Source organism: Tachypleus tridentatus, chromosome 11, assembly GCF_004210375.1.
Source record: "Tachypleus tridentatus isolate NWPU-2018 chromosome 11, ASM421037v1, whole genome shotgun sequence".
NCBI lineage: Eukaryota > Metazoa > Arthropoda > Merostomata > Xiphosura > Limulidae > Tachypleus > Tachypleus tridentatus.
In genome coordinates, this window is record NC_134835.1 from 6,016,551 (window position 1) to 6,034,595 (window position 18,045).

An 18,045-nucleotide genomic window follows, 5' to 3' on the forward strand; every position below is an offset into this window, starting at 1 on the left:
TTTTACAGAACTATTAATGTATTGTCAGTATTGTTAAGCAGACTGAAACTCTGATTTAACACTGTATGTTTTACAGAACTATTAATGTATTGTCAGTATTGTTAAGCAGACTGAAACTCTGAATTAACACTCTATGTTTTACAGAACTATTAATGTATTGTCAGTATTGTTAAACAGACTGAAACTCTGAATTAACACTGTATGTTTTACAGAACTATTAATGTATTGTCAGTATTTTTAAGCAGACTGAAACTCTGAATTAACAATGTATTTTTTACAGAACTATTAATGTATTGTCAGTATTGTTAAGCAGACTGAAACTCTGAATTAACACTCTATGTTTTACAGAACTATTAATGTATTGTCAGTATTGTTAAGCAGACTGAAACTCTGAATTAACACTCTATGTTTTACAGAACTATTAATGTATTGTCAGTATTGTTAAGCAGACTGAAACTCTGAATTAACACTGTATGTTTTACAGAACTATTAATCTATTGTCAGTATAGTTAAGCAGACTGAAACTCTCCTCTCAAGCTTATAAAAGTAACCTAAATATCGGGCGAAAAGATAGTATTGTTGGTTTTGTAGAATTGATATACTATGAATCTCGGGAAGCTGTAACTCAGGGGTGGCCAACCATGCTTAACGTAAGAGCTACATACAATAAACTTCAGATGTTTGAGAGCCGCAAGACATAAACAAATATAACACACACGTGTTTATTGTTATATGTACATTTTGTTACATGAATTTTTACATGAATATTAAATAATACATGTTTGTAACAATATCTATTCTCATACGTAGTTTTTAAACTGTTAATTTGTATTGGTTTCAATAATCCTAAAATAGACATATATAAATCAAATGTTTTCCCAATTGTTTTAATTATATCGAGCGTATTTAATACAGTAATGAATTACAGAAACGTCTAATAATAATATGCAAATTTGCATTTCATTAACATCAAATGAAACTGCCAAAAATTATAATAAAAGGGGTAAAACACATATAATTTTAATGATATTTATTTGTTTTAGTAAATATCTGGTCAAAACGTGGAGAAAAATACGTAAAACCATAAAATTAGAGATATTTTAATCAGATACCAACTTACAAAATGTTTGTTTTATCATAATATTTTTCTGGCACAAATAGACATTGATATAATTATCAGGCTATTTACTGCTAACAGAGGTCTTGTGAGTTTCCATCTTGGTTGCGAGTCAATGAAATTCCGGCTGATATGTTGTCAAAGCTGTGCGAATTAGCTCCGTCAGGTGTTGATTTGTAAGGACTGCACGATGCTTTGACTTCACAAACTTCGTTACAGAGTACAGTGATTAACAGCAGGATGTTGTGCTGAAAATTGAGATGAGTTGCACACTGGCTTTCTTCAGTTCAGGATATTTTATTTCTGGAACTTGTTTCCAGGACTCAACTGTAGAATGGGATTTATGGATCATCTTTAGACCCAGATCCTCCTGTAGTTATATTAGTTCCATATCCACAGCAGATGATTCTGTCACTAGAGGTTCGAGAATTGGACAACCATCATTGACCACATCAACCACGAATGAATTTACAAAAAAGATGAAGCAAGCCTGTCTACGAAAATATCAAGCAGTCCTTGCAATATATCTTCGTATTTTTCCACTTTGTAGTTTTTTGCTTCAATATCAGGATATGTATTTACTCTCCTTTTGAGATTGGGAAAGTAACTGAAGTTTCTTCACAGTATGTCTCTTTGAAAAGTCTTATTTTATTCTGAAAGCTGAGAACTGTCTGAGTAAGATCAGAAACAATATTATCTTCCCCCTGGAGTGCCAAGTTGAGAGTTTGTAGATGATTCATTATATCAGTAAGGAACATTAGGTCTTGCATCCATTCATCATTTCCCAGTTGAGGATAGAATCTTTTCTTTTCTTAAAGAAAAGTAATAATAGGCTCCGACGAATCCACAAACCTACTTAAGACATTGCTGGTAGACAGCCACCTTACAATGCAGTAGAAAGAGACATCACTAGGTTTATCTTCAACCTCCAGTTCTTCAATAAAAGTTTTGAATTGTTCGTGGGTCTTCCCATTTAAACGTATAAAATTGACAATTTCAAAAACAAATTTCATAACATCTTCATACTTGAAGTATCTGGTTGCCAGGTGTTCACAATGAAACAGGGAGAAACTCTGGAAACCTGGGATCACTTTTCATAAGTGCTATTAATCCTGCATTTCACCCCACAACTGCAGGTGCTCAATCTGACAAGTTTATCCAGTGGAATATCAGCATTTGTTAAGGTTCTGTCAAACATTTTTAAATGTCAACACTACAAGTTTTTCTTTTAGTGCCACTAAGTCCAACATCTCTTCTTTCACAGTTACATCAGAGGAAACATAATGAACAAATACAGCCATTTGTGGGTTGTCTTGTATGTCTGTAGATTCATCACGATCTAAGCTAAATGCAAGGAAATTATTTAAATCATTGTGAATTTTGCCTGCAACATCAGCACTGATCTGAGAGATGAGTCTCTTTGCAGTGTGGCATGAAGCTGTTGTTTGTGTTATTAGTCGCTGAAGTTTTGTGTTATTTGGATCTAACACTGCAACAACTTCAGCTATATTCATCTTAACAAATTCACCATCAGAATATGGGCAGTTAGCACGAGCAATATTCCATGATATAACAAAGCTAGTTTCAGTCGTTGTGTATTAACTTTCTTAGGGAACGTTGTTAACAGTGTCTACTGGCTATTTAGTGATGATTTTAACAAAGTTAACTTGTTTTTCTAGGTGGATAATCAGACGATAGTTTTTGTGATTTGTTTCATTGTGGCGTTTCAAGTTACTGGCTTTGTAATGACTGAGTAACATATTGCAGATAAGACACAAGGTTTACCTTCTTGTAATGACTGAGTAACACATTACAGATAAGACACAAAGGTTTACCTTCTTGTAATGACTCAGTAACATATTACAGATAAGACACACATGTTTACCTTCTTGTAATGACTGACTAACACATTACAGATAAGACACAAAGGTTTACCTTATTGTAATGACTGAGTAACACATTACAGATCAGACACAAAGGTTTACCTTCTTGTAATGACTGACTAACGCATTACAGATAAGACACAAAGGTTTACCTTATTGTAATGACTGAGTAACATATTACAAATAAGACACAAAGGTTTACCTTCTTGTAATGACTGACTAACACATTACAGATAAGACACAAAGGTTTACCTTCTTGTAATGACTGACTAACACATTACAGATAAGACACAAAGGTTTACCTTCTTGTAATGACTGAGTAACACATTACAGATAAGACACAAAGATTTACCTTCTTGTAATGACTGAGTAACATATTACAGATAAGACACAAGGTTTACCTTATTGTAATGACTGACTAACACATTACAGATAAGACACAAAGGTTTACCTTCTTGTAATGACTGAGTAACACATTACAGATAAGACACAAAGGTTTACCTTCTTGTAATGACTGAGTAACATATTACAGATAAGACACAAAGGTTTACCTTCTTGTAATGACTGAGTAACACATTACAGATAAGACACAAAGGTTTACCTTCTTGTAATGACTGACTAACACATTACAGATAAGACACAAAGGTTTACCTTCTTGTAATGACTGAGTAACACATTACAGATAAGATACAAAGATTTACCTTCTTGTAATGACTGAGTAACACATTACAGATAAGACACAAAGGTTTACCTTCTTGTAATGACTGAGTAACACATTACAGATAAGACACAAAGGTTTACCTTCTTGTAATGACTGACTAACACATTACAGATAAGACACAAAGGTTTACCTTCTTGTAATGACTGAGTAACATATTACAGATAAGACACAAAGGTTTACCTTATTGTAATGACTGAGTAACATATTACAGATAAGACACAAAGGTTTACCTTATTGTAATGACTGAGTAACATATTACAGATAAGACACAAAGGTTTACCTTCTTGTAATGACTGAGTAACACATTACAGATAAGACACAAAGGTTTACCTTCTTGTAATGACTGACTAACACATTACAGATAAGACACAAAGGTTTACCTTCTTGTAATGACTGACTAACACATTACAGATAAGACACAAAGGTTTACCTTATTGTAATGACTGACTAACACATTACAGATAAGACACAAAGGTTTACCTTCTTGTAATGACTGACTAACACATTACAGATAAGACACAAAGGTTTACCTTCTTGTAATGACTGAGTAACATTTTACAGATAAGACACAAAGTTTTACCTTCTTTAACAGTGAATACAAAATCTTCCTCCCACTTTAGCTTTAAATATCTGTTTTCATCTTCATACTTTCGCTTCTTACAGGTTTAGCCACCCCTGCTGTAACTGTTATTAATTCTTATTAAACGGGAACTACAGATAGCTGACCAGAAAAGTTCACATATTTTCGAAAATGAAAAGCTGTTTAATTTCAGCAGATTAACATCGGACGTTAGTATTTTTCGAAGGCGTTAAGTACGTTCAGCAGTGAAAAACTCATGTGTGTTCAGTGAAAAATTGGTTACCTCCACGTAAGGTGAATTGTACTTATATCATCTCAGAATCAATTCGCTCTTCGTGAACCCTCGATAAGATACCGAGGCAGTTCCGGATCTCATGTAAGACTCAATATTGTTTTTATGTTTGTAAAACTTTTGTATATAAAATCATTATTTGTGATAACCATTAATTTTAATCTTATCATTGTTTCTATATTAAAATATATTTGTATTAAGAAAGAAAACTATCTGTATCAGTCTTGTTAGTAAACATAATAAATTCGATACTTCTCTACATTTAACTAACTTATATTTTTAAATTACAATTCAAATCAGTTTTTGGCTATTTGAAATGTTAACATAACATAATAAATTGAAGGCTCGTTCGAGATTAATTATAATACTCAACTAGTGTTTAACTTTGGATAAGCCTAATTACTTACGTTCGCAGTTAATTCACTGAAGTTTATAATGTTTGAAATATATAAACGTTCCCCCAAAAATACCTGTAATTTTCCGATTAATAAGCGTTTGTCACAGTTATAGCCTCCGAGGATTAGAGTATAGTGACTGTAGCGATCCAACAATATTAAACTGTCTTTCGACACGTAGATTTATAAACTTTTAACCGGTTAGTAACAATATTCAAAGATACGCTAGTGTTTTTATAAAACATAAATTATTAATTCTTACACTCAAGAATCTCTACAAACTTACAAAACAGGTGGAAGGAACGTGTGAGTACACATTTAACAATATAAATTGCATACATTTCTTGTTGGTTTGTTTGTTTTTGATATTCGCACAAAGGTACTCGAAAGCTATCTGTGCTGCCTGTCCCTAATTTAGCAGTGTAAGACTAGAGGGAAGGCAACTAGTCATCACCACCCAACGCCAACTCTTGGGCTACTCTTTTACCAACGAATAATGGGATTGACCGCCACATTATAACGCCCCCACGGCTGGGAGGGCGAGCATGTTTGACGCGACAGGGATGCGAACCCAAACCCTCAGATTACGAGTCGCACGCCCTAACACGCTTGGTTATGCCGGGCCACATACATTTCTAAATATATATTAAACTGAAACAAACATAGATATTAAAAGCATATTCAATTTGTTATAGATGTTATTTATGTTAGTGTGTATTTAAAGCTATTTAACTCAAAACAAATGACACATGAAGCAACAATACATATCTTTGTTATTATACACACAAATAAAGCAATATTTAATTATCGTTACGAATCAAAGCAATAAACAGAAAGAATAATCAGTCAAACAATAGGAATTAATTATGATATAATAATCTACGAGCCTTCTTTTATATTAATAAAATGTTTTCTTGAATATTTATTAAATACACTTAACATTAGATGGCGGCACTAAGACAAAATAAATAATTAAATCACGTAAATTATATACAGTTCAATTGTTTTTATAGCAATTTATTGTTGTTTTCTTGGCTAAAGAAACGGTTTATTTCCTTCATATGTCATGAATTAAATACATATATACAATATATACCGAAAAGGTAAATCTTCTTAAAATATCTTACTAGCTTCTCTGTCTTTTTATTGAATAATATTGTAAAAGTAACCACAATATGCCGAATATATAACTTTTATAAAATACTAAACAACTTTTCATTCAACTATGAACTAAACAGGTTAGCACTTACACTCACGTAAAACTATTTAACTATGAACTAAACAGGTTAGCACTTACACTCACGTAAAACTATTTAACTATGAACTAAACAGGTTAGCACTTACACTCACGTAAAACTATTTAACTATGAACTATACAGGTTAGCACTTACACTCACGTAAAACTATTTAACTATGAACTATACAGGCTAGCACTTACACTCACGTAAAACTATTTAACTATGAACTATACAGGTTAGCACTTACACTCACGTAAAACTATTTAACTATGAACTATACAGGTTAGCACTTACACTCACGTAAAACTATTTAACTATGAACTATACAGGCTAGCACTTACACTCACGTAAAACTATTTAACTATGAACTATACAGGTTAGCACTTACACTCACGTAAAACTATTTAACTATGAACTATACAGGTTAGCACTTACATTCACGTAAAACTATTTAACTATGAACTATACAGGTTAGCACTTACACTCATGTAAAACTATTTAACTATGAACTATACAGGTTAGCACTTACACTCATGTAAAACTATTTAACTATGAACTATACAGGTTAGCACTTACACTCACGTAAAACTATTTAACTATGAACTATACAGGTTAGCAATTACACTCACGTAAAACTATTCAACTATGAACTATACATGTTAGCACTTACATTCACGTAAAACTATTCAACTATGAACTATACAGGTTAGCACTTACACTCACGTAAAACTATTCAACTATGAACTATACAGGTTAGCACTTACACTCACGTAAAACTATTTATTGACTTTTATTTTACTTTTAATTATCGTTTCGCTTATTTTACCATTTTCCATTCATACTTGCTCCTCTTTATCTGGGGCCACAACTTCCAAAAACTTCTGGAAATACAAAGTCAACTGACCTGGAAGAGACATACATTTAGCCTATACACAATGAAATGAATAATAAACATCTTAAGAAAATAGTCACAAGAATAAATGTAAGATTGTGAAAACAAAAACATGCCAATTGTCGTGAGTTTAAAATATCATTGATAAATTAATTTTGTTTAATGCCATTTATCTTCAGATACTTTTATAACAACCATAAAAAGTCGAGTTATAAAGAACATATTTTTTATATTGTTTTAAACTTACAAAATCGGCTATCACATGCACGCGGCTTTCTACTCCACTCTTTCTTGCCAAAATAAACAGGTACTCCGCTGAGGACTACCACTAACCCGATTCCTGTCTCAAATGGCTGGGCGTAAAGAGGAACGACTGTCAGAAATAAACAACAAAACAAAAACAAAACAGGAACGAATAAATTCATTTTTATGGGTCTCTGCATACTGGGCTTCTTAAATCTCAGGAACAACAAACTGATGATGGTGACGGTTACTCCCAGCCAAAAGGTAAAAGCAAAGTAATTGATCAGCTGGTAGATGTCGCCACTAGTCAGCATCAACAGAGAGAGACCACACTATAAAATAATTATAATAATTTCTTCTTGAACAAGCAAAGAGAGAGGAAACTCAGAAAATTTTCACAATTTCTAAAAGAACAACTGTAAAACGGAAAAAATTATACCAAACTCAGTTCTTAAGAAACAAAATCTAAGCTATACCATTCTTCTGGTATTGTGGTATTAACTTTAATAGAAAATGTAACTTATTTTAAAATAAAATATAATTTCCGTTGAAATCAAGCATATCTATAAAATTTTAATTTCTAGTCAAATTATGATACATAAGTTTAAGTACCCAGTCGTGTTGCGTTTATTAATGATAAAGTACAAGTGTGAAAAAAAAAAAAACACCTGAGGCACATGATTAAACTGTGGATGACTAAAATAGGTGTCGCACCGGTTTCACGTTCTATTCGTGGTGATTAGATTTTACCCAATACATTTTCTTTCCTTCACTCACCGTAAATAATAACGATGGTGATGGCGTACATCTTTTGTAGTGAATCATTCCAAAAAATAACCGGTAGGTATCCTTCCTGAGCTCCCGCTAGAGATATCCTACATAAAATAAACATTTTAAAAATTATACATGTATTTTTAGAGTAAAAAAGTGAGATTCAAGGAAGCTATATTGTGTTTCACCGTGATATATACAAGACAACCTTTACCAGTGAAAGTAAAAAATGTAATACTCCATTTTTGATTCTGAAGTAGATACAACAACGTCTTCACCTGTTACCAGAAACGTCTAAATATAATCATATTTCGCTGGGAAGTACGTATAATAACGTCTTTATCTATCAGTGAAAGTAAAAATTAATAACTCATGTTTCACTGTGAAAATATTGGGTTGAGGAATAATTCGTGAGCGTTTTTTCAAGTTAAAAAAAAAATATTCATAAATGAAACGCTTTCGCAAAATATTTCATGTCATTTGGTAGATAATTTTTTGCTCTAATAGATGGTGTGTTTGATTTTCATATGTCTTTAATTTTTGCTTTCATTTCAGCTCATTAAATGGAATATCAAGTGGACAAAATCGAGCATTTTCGACACCATCTGCTTTTCGCATTTAATTTCTTGCAATTTCGTTTAAAACAATGCATACTATATACCTAGGTATTACATGAAATAAAGTATCATAATAAATGTTTTGGGTGTAATGTGTTCATGCATTGAAGTATTGTATAGTCTTGCATGTAATGCTTGATTGAAATTATTTAAAAACGCTCACGAATTATTCCTCAACCTAACAGATGTAACAACACTTCAATCAGTGTCAAGAGATAACACATTATGATTGCTGTACAACAATGTCTCCTAGTCTCAGTTTCACTCGGAAATACACAATAAGAGTAAATACGTTTATAAACTTTCTCACTTCTAAAGTCAAGAGATGAAGTAGTTACCTTCCGGAAGTAAATAGCAATCCATTCGTAGCGCTGACTGTTGAAAGCCCCACACATACGGGCATTATCCAAGCCATAGCTCCAAACATCTTCTCGGCGAAAGTCTGAAAAATGAGGTAAAGAAGATCAGGTTAGAATAGAAACATTTTACTGAAGCGTTAAAACTTTTGTATTCTTAGTGTCCAAACATCGACTAATTGCATTTATCGTAATAAACACGCGGAAACACCCGCAAGGTTTACCTTCTCTTTGACAGTCCCGCCCTCGTTGAAGAGTTTAGCACAATAGATTGGAAGTACGATAAACATTTGCAATACATTTTATTTTATGATTAACACCTGTAATTGAGAAACACGTTGTATAGATTACTAATGTTAAATTGCCGTTCACTTATGTCATATCTAGAAAGATTAGCATAATTAGCTGTTTGAAATATTTCAATGTACTTATTTTATTTGTTAAATTATATATATCCGTACAATATGTTGATTTAAATGTAGTAAAATACAAATGGCTGCCTAATTTGATCCATTCCCTTTACTTCGAATACCCGTCCTACTAAACATTCTCGCCCTTTCAGCCATGGTGGCGTTATAATGTGACGACCAATCCCACTATTCGTTGATAAAAAAATAACCCAAGTGTTGGCGGTAGGTGGTAATGACTAGCTGCCTTCCCTCTAGTCTTACACTACTAAATTAGGAACGGCTAGCACAGATAGCCCTCGAGTAGCTTTGTGTGAAATTAAGAAACAAACAAACAAACACTTTACTTCTTTTCTTCTAGTGTCCTTTTACTAAAGTTATTCAAAGTAGTAGGCCTAATTCCTCACAACGACTTGTGATGTCAAGACACAGACGAACCACCTTCATTTATATATAGTTGTATGTGTATAAAATTCATACCTACTTCTAGTCTTAGGTCAGGTGGTTAGGACGCCAGACTCGTTATGTGAGGTCGCGCCATCCAAAAAAGGTTGCTCTCTCAGCCATGGGGCGTTATAATGAGGGATCAGTCCCATTATTCGTTTGTAAAAAAAGTAGCCCAACACTTAACGACAGGTGGTGATGACTAGCTGCCTTCCCCTCTAGTTTTACATTGCTAACTTAAGGACGGCTAGCTCCTGTAGCCATGCGCGAAAGTTCAAATCAAACTTCCAGTCTTTATTGCATCATGGGCTGGGGCTGAGTCATCAAAAACTTGTGATTACTTTGAAAAATAAACATCATCTACATGAAGGAATACACGGAGAAGTTTTTCGCGATCGCGACAAACTCACTTGAAATAAAATTGTATCTCAAGACAGCTGGTATGGGTATTAAAACTTTTATTAATATAAAGTAGACAACAACATTTCGACCTTCCATACCAGCCATCTTGAAATACAGAGAAGTTTTGGTTTACGTTAACAAAAGTAGTAGTATTTTAATAGTTTATTGAAAACTTGAATGTGTATAATAATTCGATCTGCTGTCTTGTATTCATACAATGATTCTGAGTTAAACTGGGTAAAAATCTACACATTATGAAGTCTAAATTGTTTGCAATGGACAAGGTGAGAGAATTTCATTAAGATCTAAAAGTATGTTAAACTTATGCAGAACAACTTAAAGATGATAACACACTGAAATAACTGGTCGATATAGATATATGTAAACCTATAATAAATAGCTTTGAATTGAAAGCTTGATTTGTTATGAACTTCGAGCAAAGCTACACGAAGGCTACCAGCACTAGTCATCCGTAATTTAGCATGCCACTCACCACCAGTTCTTGGGCTACTCTTTTATCAATGAATAGTATGAATGAACATAATTAAAATAACGCCCCCGTGACTGAAAGGACGAGCATGTTTTATTGGACGGGACCTTACTGCTATCTCGTACTTACAAAATTGTTTTGATTTTTTTCTTTCTTATTAACACTTATGTGTTTGTTTTCAGCCTCCTCTCCCGCACCCATGATTAACACTTATGTGTTTGTTTTCAGCCTCCTCTCCCCCACCCATGATTAACACTTATGTGTTTGTTTTCAGCCTCCTCTCCCCACCCATGATTAACACCTATGTGTTTGCTTTCAGCCTCCTCTCCCCCACCCATGATTAACACTTATGTGTTTGTTTCAGCCTCCTCTCCCCACCCATGATTAACACCTATGTGTTTGCTTTCAGCCTCCTCTCCCCCACCCATGATTAACACTTATGTGTTTGTTTTCAGCCTCCTCTCCCCCACCCATGATTAACACTTATGTGTTTGTTTTCAGCCTCCTCTCCCCCACCCATGATTAACACTTATGTGTTTGTTTTCAGCCTCCTCTCCCCACCCATGATTAACACCTATGTGTTTGTTTTCAGCCTCCTCTCCCCCACCCATGATTAACACTTATGTGTTTGTTTTCAGCCTCCTCTCCCCCACCCATGATTAACACTTATGTGTTTGTTTTCAGCCTCCTCTCCCCCACCCATGATTAACACTTGTGTTTGTTTTCAGCCTCCTCTCCCCCACCCATGATTAACACTTGTGTGTTTATTTTCAGCCTACTCTCCCCCACCCAAAAAATATTTTTACGTCAGTGTTTTCATTATAATATAAATCCTAATGTGAAAGCCAAATCGACTTTTAGACCTCTTGAAGCGCTGTGTTTCAACTTGTGATTTTTATAGTATAAAACAATAGTAGTAATGGTAAACACTATAGGAGTTCACAAGACCACTTCTTAGATGGTATCTCTGATGTCCCGAAAGATACCAGCTGACGTTGGAATGTTTGCTTACTCTTAACTTTAAAGTGTAACAGTTAATATCGTCCAGTGTGTTTTTACGAAAAATAAAACTTTGTGTCAACGTATAATTTTATCCGTTTTTATCGAATTATAAACATCAATTGTACATTTTGTTAGTTACATACAACGGCAATAGCATGGGAGGCCATCATCTCTGAGGGAGATACAACTGTAAAGTATGCCACGTTAGTCAGCACGTAGAAGAAAGTGACAAGAGGAACTGCAATCCAGATAGCTCGAGGAAGATTTCTGTAAATATTAACAGTGAATAAAGTTAGAGTAAAACACTCATGTTAAACGGCTTAATAATACCTTTGTTTTGTCTAAAGTTGCTTAGAAGATTAAATCGAAATCGGTTCTGAGATGTCGACTAAATAATCACTCACAGAACAAACCCAGTCGACATAGTGCCAAATACCTTAAAAAGGTAAACATTGACATTCAATATATTTCTCTATAAGCAAACTTCCCGGTTAATTCAAAATTGCCCAAAAACTATTTAAGAAATAATAAACATTCTCATGTTAGCGTAGTAGTAACAAATGTTCGTTTTAAACGTAACCATATATCCAGTTTTCGTCAGTGTTCTCCATTTTTCCAGGTTGTTATTCAACCTTCTATCAACGTTTTCAAATAAAGTGTACAACAATAAAAATTCTAAGAGAGAAAATTCAAGTGATTTGCTGATTTCAAAAATGTAGTCAGAAATTGTCCATCACCTTCTGATTTTGACTTAGTTGTTTATTTGTTTGTACGTAAGCACAATGTTACGCAAAAAACTAACTGGGCTCTGTCGACCATTCATACGAAACGTAGTTTCTAGCGTTGAATGTTCACAGACATACCACTGTGCCATTGGGGAGATTATAAGTTATTGCAATGTCTTAGTTTCACGAAGGAAAAACATCACAAATCAGGTGAAGCTTGTTTAATACCACTATTTTGAACAAACTTATGACCAGTAATAACATTGGCCTCCACATGTATGTTGTATAGATTGCACATTTATTCTAGCTTCTCACATTGGCTGAATAAAAAGAGAACAAGTACGCCATTTGCAGTTCTCATGATCGGTGTGAACCAAAGATAATCTAACTGACTGTTATTTCTGCATGATTAATAATTCTAGATAGGTAGGCAAAATTAAAGAATACATTAAATATACGGATATTGTATCTGCAATGAAACCAGTACCTCATTGGAATGAACTTCCACTACCACATCCAGCAGCGAATTTGGAAACATAAGAGTCATCCTGCAAAGAAGACAATTTTCACTTTCATCATCTAACCCTGTGGCATTTCAATATACACTGCCTCTGCTGATTACATCAGAACGTCGAAACGAGCTGATTGGTGGCTTGCCTCCACCAAAGCAACATGGGAAACTTGTTGGCTCTTGGTTACAGCAATTGAATTCATTAGCTCCAAGAAGAAGTTTCAATTTACCAGAATCACCGTGAAATTCTTGCTTCTCACTACAGCATACAAGATATTTTGCGTTTCTGTACAAGTGTTGATGTATTAATATAACAAATACTCTCCTCAAAAACCGAGAGTATTTGTCGACTCACCTAAAACCAACCTGAAAACTGTAACTTTTCCACTATGAGAAACTAAGCTATCGATTCCTGTTGCTCGTACCGTGAATATTATATAAATTCATTAAAGCATACAGATTATACATTCTTAAAACCAATTTCCAGTTATAACTGATTTACAGTTATACATTTATTTTAATATCTACGTTTGTTTCAGTTTGTGACGTATATTGTTGGATGTGTTTTGCGCAAGTCCCGCCTGTTCTCTAAATTTATAGAAGATTCTTGAGTGCAAGAATCAAGAACATATGTTTTACGAAAATATTAGCGTATCTTCGAATATTGTCGCGAAATGAACTTTCGAGAAACTCGCCCTAAATGTTCATAAATCGGTGCGCCGAGACTCAGTTATAGAATATTGTTATTCGGCTACAGTCAGTATACTATAAGTCTTGGAAGCTATGATTGTGATTAAAACTTATCAATCGGAAGATTACAGAATTTAACCAGGAATGTTTATAAACTTCGAACATTGCAAATCGTTCAACTACACTGCACAACAAAGTTTTTGCTTCTTGAACAAAGTTGAGTATTTCTTATAGATTTTTGGCTGCTGATTATGAAAATCACATCCAAATTTACCCATCACGTTTCGTTTCATCGAAATTTTCAGTTTTGCTACAATGGAAAAACGATATCAGAGCAACTGTAATCCGTCAATGCTTGCTGACCACTGATGGACACTGCAATGTGATGCACCGGACATCGAATACAAACGAAAATCAGGAGCAAAACACTTTTAATTATGTTGAACTTAATAGCGTATTAGAAACATAAACGCAATTAAATACGTTATTGCCGGTAAACAGCTAACAATCTATTTCTTAGAGTTCCTACGTGATGAAGCAAAACCAAAACTATATTTGTACATATCCACCAGGTACCTGTCACAATCAGCAAAAACTTGTCAGGAAGCAAAACTTTTCAAAAAATTGTTGTGCAGTGAAATGAGTGAATTAACTTCGGACGTTAGTGTGTCTGTATGAAACCATTACATAACTTTAACAGAAAAAAAATCCAAAAAAAACTATGAAGTATCAGCCCTATACGGGCTGACTAACATTTTCGTCAAGTGAGGTATATTTGTGTTTCAACATAATAATAATTTGCACCTCGATAGAAGACTGAATATTTTTGTGAGTTTGTAAAAATGTTGTATATAGATAATTATTTGTAATAAATATTTATAATAACCGTAATTACAAATTATATTGTTTCTTATACATTAAAATATATCTGTGTTAAGAAAGAAAAATGTGCGAATCAATCTTGTTAATAAATTTGATACATATTAACAGTTAATTAGCTTCTAAATGAAAATTAAAATTTTCTGCTATTTGAATTTTTAATGCCTATTGTACGTAACATAATAAATCGGAGACTCGTCCGAGATAAATTATAATGCGCAACATAATGGATAAATAAAGTTATTAAGGAAAAAGTTATTTTTAAAATATATAAGAATATAAATATAACTCAAAAATGATGGGTGATCAGTAATGTTCAACATGATTTTAGAATCAACATCATCAAATTACTCAAAAAACAGTTACATCAAGAAGTTGATGAAGTAATAACAATAGAGGAACAAACTCAGATGTGTATTCACAGCCATAAGAATGAACAATATATTAATAGGATTGATTTATTATTGTGTGGATGAGTCTTTGATCAAACCTAAATTCATATATGGTTAAAATTGCCAAATTGTTGTCAGCCTACATCCCGAATGAACCTATTGGTTCCTGTTTCTACGTATATACAATACAGTCCATACATTATACAAAATGTTTCAGTTCACTAAAAGAGATACATTAATTTGCGTTAACTAAAATAAAAATGAAAACCAAACCCGTAATTTAAGACTCACGAAATGACAGTGTTTTTAGAAGTTTGATAAATATGTACAGATTTGACAACTGTACCAAATAATCGTCACTCCTTTTGACAAGCAGTGATAATTATGACTATTATGTATGCATCTAACAACATTATAGGGTAATCATATATCAACAATACAAGATACTTTGTAACGACTGCTTCTACAAAACTCTATTATTCATATATTTAACAGAAATATAGAATAATTATAGACCAACAATACAAAATAACTGAAAATTACTTCTACAAAGCTCTAATTATTACGTATTATTATGCATCTAGCAACACTATGAATAATTGTTAATGACTATTTTATCTAGACAACAAAAAAAAACAAACAAATATATCAAATAGTAATTTATATACTTAATATTATATGCTTAATTATTTAAACTAAACTAAAATACATCATTAGTATAAAGTTGTTTTAAAACCTTTTTAATACATTATGAGCATACATACTGGTTAGGGTTTTTTATCTCTTCAGCCACAATGTTCAAAGCACTCCTGAAATTGTTAAAACAGTCAACTTTTTTACTCAGTTCATATCTTTTACACCTACAATAATTAAATAAATAATTGAAGCGCTATTGAAATATTTAAAACAATAAGAACTTTTTAATATATATCGTGAACTTTTATAACTATTTCTATTACAACAATTAAACTATCCTTGAAATGTTAAGATAAAAGTAAAATGCTTTAACAAATTTCTAGTAATTTTACAATAATTCAACATACCATCCACCAAAGGCGAAAAGACCTGAGTAGAAGGCTAGAGGTATATTTTCTGCTTTAAAGTCTCCTTCAAAGATAGTTTCAAAGTGCTGAGTTTTTCCTAAGCGATAATAATCAACACATCACAGTTTAAATGTAGTATACAACAGGAGGTAAAGTGTTATTATATGCATAAAAATTTTAACAATACTTTTGTTGATGCATTTGAAATTTAGTAATTTCCATTCAGTAGGTAATAAAAAACTAATTGTGAAGAAAATTCACAATTTACAACACTGAATTTTCCACATGCAAGAGAATATTCCAGCCAGTTGTTTCTACAAATGCATCTTGCATAAGTACAATTGGTTTTCCAAAAGCATGTGACATCACTTTGTGGTACTGATTGGGTAAATGCAAGATCCACTTCCTTAAGTACTAAGCCTCCACTGGAGAAAATTCTCTCCCTAATCTCACTGTTTAAAATTCGTTACCTTTAACGTAAACCCTTAAAGTGTGGTAATAAATAAATTTGAAAATGTGAAAAATCATAGATTTACTTGTTGCCATTCTTTGGCAAAAAGTCGTTCTTGGTGAATAAAAACTGTTCAGTTCTTCACCTGCTTTTCCAATGGAACCATATACCATATACTCAATAACCATAACATCTTCGGCTCTAGAAACATTGTAAAAAAGTACTTAAGTGAAATATAAGTATATAATACAAGAGAATTGATATACAACGTGACAATGAACACAAAAACTGTTGAGGAGATCCTGTGTGAAACCATCAACGAACCATGAATATCCCACAGAGTCACTTTATCTCAAACTATCTATATAAACTGGAATAGAAGAATGGTTTGCTAGATGTACGGCACAAAGAAGTCAGTACTTCACATAATGCAGTTTATATTGCATAAAGGCCTTGTATCAGGTCATCCATTAGGTAATGTCCGATTTTAGGTTTACACAAACAGAAAGGATTTCAAATACTTTTAATGTTATTTAATCAATAATTTATGTTCCATTATTATTAATTACTTACCGCCAACGATTCACAAGCTTCTGAATGTCACTTCTATATAATTCTTCGGGTTGGGAAGAAAATAGTACAGAGAGAGTAGTTTTGGCATCTTCATGTGTTCCAAGCTCTTTTCCATCAAGATAGTTCTGTAGACTTAGGAATAAATGATAATTAGGTGAGGCAAAATCTGGAGAATAAGAAAGATGTGGAAGTTTTTTTCCAGTCTAACTCTTCAAGCTATGAAGATGTGATCCTTGTTGTATGGGGCCGCGCATTGTCCTGGTGTAACACAACACCTTTACCATTGATCAAAGCAGGACACTTTTCTTCCAGTGCAACACTCTAACTGTTCACAAAAGAAGTCTGATGTAATCCTTACATTGAACGGCAGCATCTCAAAATGGATCACACCAGCAATATCCCACAAAACGCTTAACAAGACTTTCCTAGAGTGGAAGTCCACTTTTGGCTGTGCTTTAGCCAGTTTACCTGTAGTGAGCCATTGCGTCGCTTAACACGTTTATAATATATCAATTTTTCATCTCCAGTCACTAACCTGCCCACAAAAAGCGAGTTACGTTCACGAGAGTGCAGAGAAGTGCAAATGTCTATTCTTGTTCTAAGGTTGGCTTCTGTAAAATCATGGGGGACCCATTTTTCAAGTTTTGACACCTTTCCACGCTGTTGCGGATGACGGTGAACTGTTGAATGGGTTGAATTAAGCTTCTGTGCTAGTTCTTCAATTGTTAAAATACCTGAACGTGGCGCATCACTTAAGCTGTAATCACCTGATCTGAACTTTTGCAATCACTTTCGACATTTTCTTTCATTGAAAGACTCCGCATCATAAACACTTTGAATATTTCGTGTAGTTTCTGCTGCACTATTGCCTATTTTAAACTCATAAAATATTATATGCTTAATGTTCTCCTCAGACACAATCATAAGGGTT

The 18,045-nt window shown here is 33.3% G+C and overlaps 1 long non-coding RNA gene and 1 pseudogene across 2 annotated transcripts in view; both read right to left on the bottom strand.

The window, feature by feature from the left end:
• Positions 1-711: 711 nt before the first annotated feature.
• Positions 712-7,613, bottom strand: LOC143231416 (uncharacterized). Its single transcript, XR_013016910.1, has 2 exons — positions 7,366-7,613; positions 712-7,130 (listed from the first exon to the last, which is right to left on the bottom strand). It is a non-coding gene; the product is annotated as an uncharacterized LOC143231416 (long non-coding RNA).
• A 517-nt stretch (positions 7,614-8,130) lies between these two features.
• Positions 8,131-18,045, bottom strand: part of LOC143231287 (Y+L amino acid transporter 1-like) — a 46,160-nt pseudogene continuing 36,245 nt past the window's right edge. Inside the window, exons 3-7 of the transcript XR_013016874.1 lie at positions 16,091-16,187; positions 15,812-15,856; positions 11,994-12,117; positions 9,088-9,191; positions 8,131-8,236 (exon numbers count right to left, since the gene is read on the bottom strand). The product of XR_013016874.1 is annotated as a Y+L amino acid transporter 1-like (transcript). The remainder of the gene's footprint in view (positions 8,237-9,087; positions 9,192-11,993; positions 12,118-15,811; positions 15,857-16,090; positions 16,188-18,045) is intronic.